Source organism: Heptranchias perlo, chromosome 1, assembly GCF_035084215.1.
Source record: "Heptranchias perlo isolate sHepPer1 chromosome 1, sHepPer1.hap1, whole genome shotgun sequence".
Taxonomy (NCBI): Eukaryota; Metazoa; Chordata; class Chondrichthyes; order Hexanchiformes; family Hexanchidae; genus Heptranchias; species Heptranchias perlo.
The window spans coordinates 115996490-116006300 of NC_090325.1; positions in this window are offsets into that span (position 1 = coordinate 115996490).

A 9811-nucleotide genomic window follows, 5' to 3' on the forward strand; every position below is an offset into this window, starting at 1 on the left:
ATGTAATGTATCTATCAGCCTGTTTAAGGTGCCAGAATGTTGCTCACCCTGAATCCGAACGGCCATTGTCAGGGCCTGAATGGACTCATTGTTGAGCCGTGCTTGAAGCTCGATGGAGGCTAGTCTTTCCTCCATCGCAGACATTCCCGCACCTACCCACAACACGATCTCAGAGATGCCTTCATGTCCATGTGACAGTATTCCACTCATGCAGGACTCCTCCATCCTCTGTGCGATTGTAGAGTGTGCGTGTGGCAACTGTTCCAGTACCTCGGCAATGTGCTCCTGGCCCTCGATGACTCTCCTTTTCTTGGCTGGCTCCCAGGGTTCAGCATCTGGGTCCAGCTGAGTAGAGCCTGGAGAAGAGTGCCCCCACCGACGCGGACTCTCCGCGGCTGCCCCGCCACCAGGGTCTGCTCGTGCTCACATATGCGTGGTGACTCACTATGTGCAAGCCCAACTAACTGAGGACGGGGACCTACCGAGATGTGTGTATCTGCACTGGTGGATGGCTGGCTCAGATGTGACGATGCACCCTCAGAGACCGGAAGTCACGGTGGTCGCAGATGGCCCTGCAAGAGAACAGAAAGCAATATTAAGCATGTGGACAGATATTGAGATGCTGCAGATGCCAAGTGATGTTAAGATCATTCGCTATCATGAGTGCTGAGTGTTAGATTTCTGTCACCAGCCGTTTGTGCACTCCCAGTCTTGGTGTCCCCACGGACAGGCACTCCAGCGTGCGGCTTAGTTCCATTGCCTGCTGCTTCACGTCCATTAGGACTACCTGGTATGGCGGGCCCCCTTTGGTCCTTGCCCTCTCCCGGACATTCTGGCATCTCTCTCCTATCAAGGCAAAACACAGAGAGGCGTGATTGAGTGATGGTTGCATGGTGACCCGCTGCATGCATTGGTGTGGGTGGGGGTGACCGTGAGGGAGATGCATGGGAGGGTGCATGTGAGACATAGCCATGAGATTGTATGAGGATTGGTTTGCGTGGTAGAGTTCGAATGGGAACTGGGGTGTTGAGCAAGTGCAGGCAAGGTAAGGATGATGGTTGAGTGGATGTGAGGAGTGATGCGAGAGCGTTGTGTGGTGGTGGAGGTGATGTGGAAGACGGAGTGTGGGAGAATGCGTAAGTATACTCACTTTGGCTGACCTGGTTAGGTCATTAAAGCGCTTCCTGCACTGGACCCAGGTTCGGCAGACATTGCTGCTGCTGCTGACCTCCTCGGACACCTCGAGCCAGGCCTTCTTGGTGGCAGAGGGAGGCCACCTCCTCCCATCAGATGGGAAAAACTTTTCCCTCCTCCTCCTCACCCCTTCGAGCAGCACCTGGAGTGAGGAGTCAGAAAACCTTGGAGCAGCCTTGCCTCTGGCCTGCTCCATTCTATTATTTTGGTTCTTTGCTGCAAGAGGAGCATTGGAGGACTGACCCTCTAAATAGGGCTCCTGCTACTGACAGCCTGTGATGCGGGTGCGCGGTGCGCCCACTGCGCAGGTCTGGAACGGGAAACCTGGAAGCATGCGTAAGTACATTCAATTAGGCTGCGATCACGTGTGGAGCACCCCAATTTCATTGGGCGCGTAACCCACGCGCCCAGTCGATCCCCCGCTGCCAACCCACCTCCCTCCTAATATCGGGCCCTTTGTGTCTCCCTCACAGCTTACTTTCCAACCTAGCTTTGTATCGTCAGAAAGCTTGGATACATTTCACTCAGTCTTTTCATCTAAGTCATTAATATAGATTGTAAATAGCTGAGGTGCAAACACTGATCCTTGTGGCACTCCACTAGTTACAGCCTGCCAACCTGAAAACGATCTGGTTATTCCTACTATCTGTTTTCCGACCATTAACCAATCCTCTATCCATGCTAATATATTACCCCATGAGCCCTTATCTTGTGTAACAACCTTTTATGTGGCACCTTATTGAACGCCTTTTGAAAATCCAAATATACTACATCCACTGGTTCCCCTTTATCTATCCTGCTAGTTACATCCTCAAAAAACTTTAATAGATTTATCAAACATAATTTCCCTCTCATAAAACCATGCTGACTCTGCCTAATCACGTTATGATTTTCTAAGTGCCCAGTTATCACTTCCTTAATAATGATTCCAGCATTTTCCCGATGACCGATGTCAGGCTAGCAGACCTGTTTTCTCTCTCCTTCGTTTCTTGAATAGAGGTGTTACATTTGCTATCTTCCAATCCGCTGGGACCGTTCTAGAATCTAGGGAATTTTGGAAGATCATAACCAATGCATCCACTATCTCTGCAGCCACCTCTTTTAGAACCCTAGGATGTAGGCCATCGGGTCCAGGAGATTTGTTGGCTTTTAGTCCCATTAATTTCTCTAGTACTTTTTCTCTACTGATATTAATTACTTTAAGTTCCTCACTCTCATTAGCCCCTTGGCTCCCCACTCTTACTGGTAATACTTCTATGTATGGTAATTTCCATGTATGGTAATCAAATAAAAATGTGCTTTCAAGATTGGCTTCAGGTAGCTATATTATTAAGTTCTTTGGTCTTGTATTGTTTTTCTGCCCTGACGCCAAAACAAAAGGGCAGAAACTTACCAAAAGATAAGAAAGTAATCAAGTCAAATTTGTTTTGCTAGTTCTTGATTTTATGAAATGTTATATGCAAGTTTGCAGACTAGGGAGAAGACAAAATTCTCCATCTTTAATGGCCGAACCATCAAGAAAATCTCATTTAATCAAAATTCCAATGTGCATTGTTTTAGACCTCGGCTGGTGTGAGACCCTGATGATTTATGTTAGGCTGCTCAGTAGCATGCTCTATCGTTCTTTGTATGTGTCTCTGATCTTAGATGTTGAAACTTTCTTTTGGAATCCCAGATTTTATTAGAGCTGGGGATTTATACCAAAGGATTTTAGTTCCCTGCTTGATCTGAGAAATGATCTATCTTTGCAAATGTTCTGCAGCTATACTAGAATGTGCCTTGGTACATTATTGCACCGCCTTGTAGATGTGCATTATATATGAAAATTTAGATCCTGATATTGATTTAGGGCAGCTTGCTCTGGTATTGTTTCTCATGATGAGGGGCAGGGGTGCAGCAGGCCATTCTTGTATATGCTGTTTAGCCCTTTTTGCCATCCTAATGTGACCTTTTTTTGGCTGCAAGGATTTTGGCTCTTTTCCTTTTAGTCTTTTTATTTAATGGTTAATTATGGTCTGTGAACAGAAGCCAAATCCTAAGGACTTCCTCTTGCTTCACCCTCACTGAGTGCATGATTTTTTTTCAAATTGAGTATTCTTCCACAGTCCATTAATCAGCATCAGTTATGGGGGCAAAAGGAGGTCATCTGCTTGCCACCATATCAGTGCAATGCACTTACTGGAGTGCAGAAAGGAAGCTGCTCAGAAGTTAAACCCTCTTTCAGTTGCTGTAAAGCTTTTTGGAGGGCATTTTTCTACTTTTGACCTTTTTTGTCTGTCTTTATTTGTCTGCCACTCTGAGGTTGCTAAAGTGGTTTTAATAATCCTGGTGATGTGATAATTTATTCATCATTGCTGTAAGTCCTTAGGCCAGTTAGCATACACTTGCTTGATAGCTGCAAAGAGCACAAAGAAGTGGGGGTTTTCAGTTTGAAATATGATCAGAGTATGTTACATCATTTATATATTTCCAATTCCCATGATTGAGCTAGGAATTTGCACCAATGCAACATTACAGTACAGGTCTAAGCTTGATTATTTGCATGGCTATTGTATCAATTTGCACCCACTCTAGGTATTTGAACTGTTAATGAATAAGCTGTCCTGTTTGTACATGTCTTCATAGCAGGGTAATTGATGACAAATTAAGTGCCTATCCCATACCTGTACAGGTAATGTTGCTTTAGGTGTCATGAATGGATTTAGCAGAATTTGCTGGCCCAGTCATCCACCTGGCTTTATATTAGGATCAATTTTCAGAATCAGCAGAAATGCCTGCTTCTTCTTAATAGTGTATTTATGTTACAACCCTGCTTCAAGAAGGAGCAGCTTTGTTGCAGACTTGGTTCCTGGTGCTGTGGAGTCCACCTAGTTTAGATTGCATGGCGCCTGATAGGTGTTTCAAAGTCATGATTTTCAACTTGGGTTTTCTGGTTGCTAAAACTCTGTTGATGACTGTGGAAGGTTGGTAATGGACAGAAAGTGTGAAACTGTATTGCTGACCTATGTGTTGGAAAATATGCTGATCTGGTACTGCTACCTGGTGTCATGGCACCTCTTCAACAATACTGCTGCCAAGCTTGGAGCTGTTATCTGTGGCAGTTCTGTAAGTTTAATGCACCATCAGACTAATACATAGTGAGTTTTTTAATACTTATTCTCATGCTGTGCACAAGTAGCATTTTTTCCAATTAGCTTATAGCTGTAGCTCAGTGGTAGCACTCTCACCTCTGAATCAGAAGGTTGTGGGTTCAGAGTCCCACTCCAGAGACTTGAGCACAAAATCTAGGCTGACACTCCAGTGCAGTACTGAGGGAGTGCTGCATTGTCTTTCAGATGAAACATTAAACTGAGGCCCTGCCTGCCCTCTCAGGTGGACGTAAATGATCCTATGGCACTATTTCGAAGAAGAGTAGGGCAGTTCCCCCTGATATCCTAGCCAATATTTATCCCTCAACCAACATCACTAAAACAGATTATCTGGTCATTATCACATTGCTGATTGTGAGACCTTGCTGTGCACAAGTTGGCTGTCCCGTTTCCTACATTACAACAGTGACTACACTTCAAAAGTACTTAATTGCCTGTAAAGCGCTTTAGGACGTCCTGAGGTCGTGAAAGGCGCTATATAAATGCAAGTTCTTCTATAATTGCTGAAATTTTTCAGTTTGTGCAGTGACCAAAGTAAGTGGAAGAATAACCTCTATTTGGAAGGATAGGAACGTTTGGAGGAACTGGCAACTTTTAGGCATGTGGATTCGGGATTGGAGCCCATGCATTTGTTTCCTGGCATTTGCCAGGGATCCAAAATGCTCCAGGGTGGGATAGTAGCAGAAAATGGAGCAAAACCGGCGGCGAGGCCTACTGCTGCATCTCCCGTCATGACCGCCCCTGCCCCTGCAGGGACGGCGCCCCTTCCCCACCAACCGCATGTAAATTACGGTGGGGAAGTGGTGCCTAGAAAGCCTGCCTTTTGCCGCTACTATCTTCGACCACAGGGACCGCCAAGGAAGAGAAAATGTTTGTCCCTGGGGCAACAGGCCCATTGATGTGCCCTCTAGAGGAGAGGGTAAACAGTTGGGTACCTCTCCCATTAGGCCTCGAACCCTCAGCTTTTTAGACCTCGGCTAAGTTTGATGAGCCTTGATTCAGGAAAATAGGCTGGTATTATGCTGGGGCTACAGCAGGAAGTGGACGTCCCAACTGTCCACTATCCCAAGAAGGGGTGTATCCAACCCTGGCTCTCATAGCAAGGTCTGAGGTGGAGCCAGACCAAAACAATTTTGAAAATGCTACAAAAGGGAAAAGATCAGGTCAGCAACCAATAAATAATCCAAAAAACGACAATGGATAATTACTTCCTAGTATTGCCCAAGGGTATTTTCTTCTTTACTATAGATAAGTGGTATTTCTTTACTTGGCTTCAATATTACTATGTAGAAATTTAACCAACAGCCGTTCAACAATCTCCGGTTTTGCTTTTAAATGCTTTACAGGTCATTCTACTTCCATCTCTCTTGAATGTGTGTGTATATCTTTTTTCTCATCACCCTCTTTGTTCTATTCTCTTTGTTTTAATATAATGCTACTCATCTATTATTTTCTGGTTCTGATGAAGGGTTATATACCTGAAACGTTAACTTGCCTGTCCTCATCTCAGATGCTGACTGACCTGAACTTTACATTAAAAGTGGTGCATTGTAATTCATTTTAAACACTTTAATACTTTACAATTGATAGAATTGTAATCGAAAAAGAAAGAAAAACAAAGTGATGTATTCATTTCTAATAGATCAACCAGGCCACCACTCATCCCAAAATTACCTCAACAGTCCCACATCCCAGTCCACAAAGACACTCTACCCACTCCAAGCCCAATTCATAGAGACACCCTGCACCATCCAACTCCCTACCTTTTTGCAGAGAAACTATCTTCTCCAACTGTCCCAGTTCATACTGGCATTCTTCTCCCTCTTGCCTGTTAATTCAATCTAGCATCCTCCTCTCCCTCCAACCCGGTTAATCTTCTTCCACCCCCTCACTTCAAACTGATGCTCTTCCCTCTCCGCTCCCCCCCCCCCCCCCCCGCAGACTTCATGCCAGCACCCTTGCTCACCTACCCCCTTCAGTAAACAGAGGCCACAATCCCTGCCACTGCTGGGAATGGCATCGAGAGGAGGGAGGAACCCATTCCGGTGCATTAGCAGCTCTACCTGAGCAGGAGTGGGACTGGGGGGGGGAGGAGAAGGGTTTGGCCTGTGTTGATTTTTGTCAGCAAACTCTGATGGTGCCCCCAAAACACTCAATGTGAAACACTGATGGTCGGCTTGTATGACTAGACTTTAGCCCAGATTTGCATTAATCACTACAACAAAGAAAATCTGAATTTATTTTGACAAGATCAAGGAAAAAAACATCTGTAAAAACTTGGATTTGTCTCTGTGAGTAAAATTGTTTTCCAGAATTTTTCTGAAGAAGTTGTAAACATATTTGAGGTTTATCTTGGAAGCTTATAGCATCAACAGAAGCAGGCAAATACTGCAGACAGATGAAGCAGGCAAATACTGCAGACAGAATTGTTGACCATCTGTTGGTTAGAATCTGGAGCATGAGTCTGGGAGTTTGCAACAATGGCTGGAATTGAAATATGGAATGCATCAGAGAATCTTAAAGCTCTGGGCACAGGTAAAATTTCCAGTCCATAAAGAAAGACTGAAGTGACAGCTTAGAAAGGGGAGTCTGTTTCACAACAAGCTTAGAAGCACACCAAACATGACTACATTGTAATCCGTAGCATGGCTCACACAGCTATGCATGCACACAGCCTTTGGTGTGCATATGTGCAGAAGAGAACTGTGAGCCATTCTAGGATAAATTTTAAAGACAATCAAGGCAGTGTCGGATACACATGGTCGCACATTTAAAAGGAGTTCCAGTGCACACATGGAGAAGAGAATTACAGGTTGTTCTGGTCAAACAGCTCTATAAGTAGCTGATTTTTATCAGCAAACACTGATGTGGCACAACACTGCAGACTATGAGAGTCAATGTAACTGACAGTTGGCATGCATGAACCACAGTTTCAGATACAGTACTATTATCCACTCACAACAATAAGAGCATACATTAGCAGCATTTAAATAATTCATACCCCTGTGGGTATATTAATGATATAGTAGTTTCTGTTGGAAGTGAACTTTGCCACACAACAATGTGATTCAGAAGTTACCGTGGTTATAGTGTAGATGAGTCACTATTACAAGAAGAAAGGATTATTCATTAACATACATACAGCATCAGTGCTAATCAGTTTCAATCAGAGCACTGTACATCAAATAAATAAATCAATTTTTCTATTGTAGAATAATAGATAGATGTTGATTGCAATGAATAGTCAACAACTCCATTATCATTGTATAATGCGACTACCAGGATAGTAGAAGGCGAACTAGATGCATCTTGTTCTATTTTCATCCAGCAATTCGTATCTTTTTATGTTCCTAAATATGTAGATAATAAAATGGGTTTAGGTTGCATTTAATGTTTTTAATCAATTTATTAATATGGTATATAACACATATTTCTATGGTTTCAGCAGAAGAGTCCCCCAATCATCTGAGGTCAGCCTTCATTTCATATTCAAGTCAAGCTCCTAACCTGGATGCTTGAAGTTTGCTTGGGGAAGTAGGAGCATACTCCCATATTGTCAATAGTCTACAAAAGTGATGCTACATCCATGCTTGTAGTCAGAAAATTCTGATACCAATCATTGCTCTTCTGCAGCTCTTAATATTCCTGATGCTCACTAACACCAGGTTTGAACCTCCATTTTTAAAAAAACCTCACCTTTTGATGTGTGTTGATGGCTGCAGAATGCTGCATCAATTCCTCATTCATGTTCTTTAACAAGGCTTTAGGAAGTTTAATTGGCATTTGTTTCGAACTTTTTCACGTGTTTCATACACCTTTTTTTGAGAGTTAGGAATATTCAGGATATAGATCAACTTGTTATTTTCTCATTCCATTCCAACACTCTTTAGAAGGTTATAGTACAGAGGAAGGCCATTCAGCCCATCTTGTTTGTGCTTACTCTTTGCTCGGGCAATCTAAAATAAATCCCATTGCCCTGCTCTCTCCCTATAGCTCCGGTTCGAATATTTATCTACCCTTTAAAAGATTATATTGAGTCTACAGCACAGAAACAGGCCATTTGGTCCAACTGGCCTATGCTGGTGTTTATGTGGCACCGGCATAGACCGTTTTTTTGGTCCTCTTGAGAGTGAGTCTGGGGAATTAATAATGGAGAATAAGGAAATGGCGGATGAATTGAACAGATATTTTGTGTTTGTCTTCACTGTAGAGGATACAAATAACATGACAGAAATAATTGTGAATCAAGAGGTGAAAGGGAGGGAGGAACTTAAAACATTTGTCACCAGGGAAAGGATTCTGAAAAAAATATTAGAACTAAAAGCTGACAAGTCGCCAGGTTCTGATGGACTTCATCCTAGGGTCTTAAAAGAAGTGGCTGCAGAGATGCATTGGTATTAATTTTCCAAAATTCCCTAGATTCTGGAAGAGTCCCATCAGATTGGAAAATAGTGAATGTAACTCCTCTATTCAAGAAAGGAGGGAGACAGAAAGCAGGAAACTACAGGCCAGTTAGCTTAACATCTGTCATAAGGAAAATGCTAGAACCTTCTATTAAGGCGGTTATAGCAGGGCACTTAGAAAATCTCAATGCAATCAGGCAGAGTCAACACGGCTTTGTGACAGGGAAATCGCGTTTGACTACTTAGAGTTCTTTGAGGAAGTAACAAGCAACATGGATAAAGGGGATCCTGTGGATGTGGTGTACTTGGATTTCCAGAAGGCTTTTGATAAGGTGCCACCTCAAAGGCTACTACACAGAATAAGAGCTCATGGTGTAGGGGGTAACATATTAGCATGGATAAAGGATTGGTTAGCTAACAGGAAACAGTTGTACAGGGCATTGGTGAGACCACATCTAGAATATTGTGTGCCGTTTTGGTCTCCTTATTTAAGAAAGGACATAATTGCTTTAGAGGTGGTTCAGAGAAGGTTCACTGCTCTTAATTCGTATGTTCCTATGCTGCACACGAGCCTCCTCCCTCCCTACTTCATCTACCCCTATCAGCTTACTCTTCTATTCCTTTCCCCTTCATGTCCTCGTCTAGTTTCCCCTTAAATGCATCTATGCTATTTGCCTCAACTACCCCTTGTGGTAGTGTGTTCCATTTTCTTACCACCCTTTTGGTAAAGAGTTTTCTCCTGAATTCTCTATTGGATTTATTAGTGACTATCTTATATTGATGACCTCTAGTTTTGGACTCCCCCTCAAGTGGAAACGTTTTGTCTATGTCTCCCCTATCAATTCCTATCATTAGCTTAAAGACCTATTTCAGATCTCCCTTCAGCCTTCTCTTTTCTAGAGAAAAGAGCCCCAGCCTGTTTAATCTTTCCTGATAAGTCAATCCTCTCAGTTCTGGTATCATCCTTGTGAATCTTTTTTGCACCTTCTCCAATGTCTCTATATCCTTTTTATAATATGGAGACCAGAATTGTGCACAATACTCCAAGTGTGGTCTTACCACGGT